A 2,159-nucleotide genomic window follows, 5' to 3' on the forward strand; every position below is an offset into this window, starting at 1 on the left:
CGCACCAGAGTTTTGTACAGCTGTAGCATAACCTCATGGTTCCGGAACTCAATCCCTCTATTAATAAAAGCTAAAACACTGCCTGTCTTCTTAACAACCCTGTCAACCTGGGTGGCAACTTTCAAGCATCTGTGTACCTGGACACCGAGATCTCTCTGCTCATCTACACCACCAAGAATCTTACCATTAGCCCAGTACTTTGCATTCCGGTTACTCCAACCAAAGTGAATCACCTCCCACTTGTCCACATTAAACTCCATTTGCCACCTCTCAGCCCAGATCTGCAGCTTATCTATGCCTCTCTGTAACGTACAACATCCTTTGTCACTATTCACAACTCCATCGACCTTAGCGTCGCCTGCAAATTTACTAACCCACCCTTCCATGCCCTCATTCATGTCGTTTGTAAAAATGACGAACAGCAATGGACCCAACACCGACCCTTGCGGTACACCACTAGTAAATGGACTCCAGGATGAACACTTCCCATCAACCACCACCCTCTGTCTTCCTTTAGCAAGCCAATTACTGATCCAAACTGCTATATCTCCCACAATCCCTTTCTTCTGCATTTTGTATAATGACCTACTGTGGGGAACCTTATCGAATGCCTTGCTGAAATCCATATACACCACATCAACCGGTTCACTCTCATCTACCTGTTTGGTCACCTTCTCAAAGAACTCAATAAGGTTTGTGAGACACGACCTACCCTTCACAAAACCGTGCAGACTATCCCGAATCAAATTATTATTTTCTGGATGATTATAAATCCTATCTCTTATAACCTTTTCCAACACTTTACCAACAACTGAAGTAAGGCTCACTGGTCTATAATTACCAGGATTGTCTCTACTCCACTGCTTGAACAGGGGAACCACATTTGCTATGCTCCAGTCTTCTGGCACTATTCCTGTAGACAATGACGATTTAAAGATCAATGTCAAAGGCTCGGCAATCTCCTCCCTTGCTTCCCAGAGGATCCTAGAATAAATCCCATCCGGCCCAGGGGACTTATCTATTTTCACACTCTGCAGGATTTCTAATACCTCTTCCTTGTGAACCTCAATCCCACCCAGTCTAGTAGCCTATATCTCAGTATTCTCCTCGACAACATTGTCATTTTCTAGAGTGAATACTGTCGAAAAATATTCATTTCGTGCTTCCCCTATCTCCTCTGACTCCACACGCAACTTCCCACTACTATCCTTGATTGGCTGTAATCTTGTCATTCTTTTATTCCTTAAACAACTATAGAAAGCCTTTGGGTTTACCCTGATCCTATCTGTCAACAACTTCTCATGTCTCCTCCTGGCTCTTCTGAGCTCTCTCTTTAGGTCTTTCCTGGCTACCTTGTAATCCTCAAGTGCCCTAACTGAGCCTTCACATCTTATCCTAACATAAACCTTCTTCCATAAACCAGAGATTCCACCTCCTTCGTAAATCACGGCTCCCGAGCTCTACAGCTTCCTCCCTGCCTGACAGGTACATACGTATCTAGGACACACAGGAGCTTTTCCTTGAATAAACTCCACATTTTTAATGTGCCCATCTCCTGCAGTTTCCTTCCCAATCCTATGCTTCCTAAATCTTGCCTAATCGCATCGTAATTGCCTTTCCCCAGCTGTAACTCTTGCCCAGCTGTAGCTCTATCCCTTTCTATCACTAATGTAAACATAACAGAATTGTGATTGCTATCACCAAAGTGCTCACCTACTTCCAAGTCTAACACCTGGCCGGGCTTGTTACACAGTACCAAATCTAATGTGGCTTCACCTGTTGTTGGCCTGTCTACACACTGCTGAGAAGCCCTCCTGCACACACTGGACAAAAACTGACCCATGTATAGTACTCATACTGTAGTGATCCCAGTCAATATTTGGAAAGTTGAAGTCCCCCATGACAACTACCCTGTCTCTCTCACTCTTATCGAGAATCATCTTTGCTGTCCTTTCCTCTACATCTCTGGAACTATTCGGAGGCCTACAGAAAACTCCCAACAGGGTGACCTCTCCTTTCCTGTTTTTAACTTGAGCCCATACTACCTCAGTTGACGAATCCCCAAACATCCTTTCTGCAACTGCAATACTGTCCTTGACCAACAATGCCACACCTCCCCCTCTTTTAGCATCTTCTCTGTTCTTACTGAAACATCTAAA

The 2,159-nt window shown here is 44.4% G+C and overlaps 1 long non-coding RNA gene across 1 annotated transcript in view; it reads left to right on the plus strand.

The window, feature by feature from the left end:
* LOC122559933 overlaps positions 1 to 20 on the plus strand; it is a 16,125-nt gene extending 16,105 nt beyond the window's left edge. Inside the window, exon 3 of the long non-coding RNA XR_006314607.1 lies at positions 9 to 20. This is a non-coding gene — a long non-coding RNA (uncharacterized LOC122559933). The remainder of the gene's footprint in view (positions 1 to 8) is intronic.
* Positions 21 to 2,159: the final 2,139 nt, after the last annotated feature.

The sequence above is a fragment of the Chiloscyllium plagiosum genome, chromosome 20, assembly GCF_004010195.1.
Source record: "Chiloscyllium plagiosum isolate BGI_BamShark_2017 chromosome 20, ASM401019v2, whole genome shotgun sequence".
NCBI lineage: Eukaryota > Metazoa > Chordata > Chondrichthyes > Orectolobiformes > Hemiscylliidae > Chiloscyllium > Chiloscyllium plagiosum.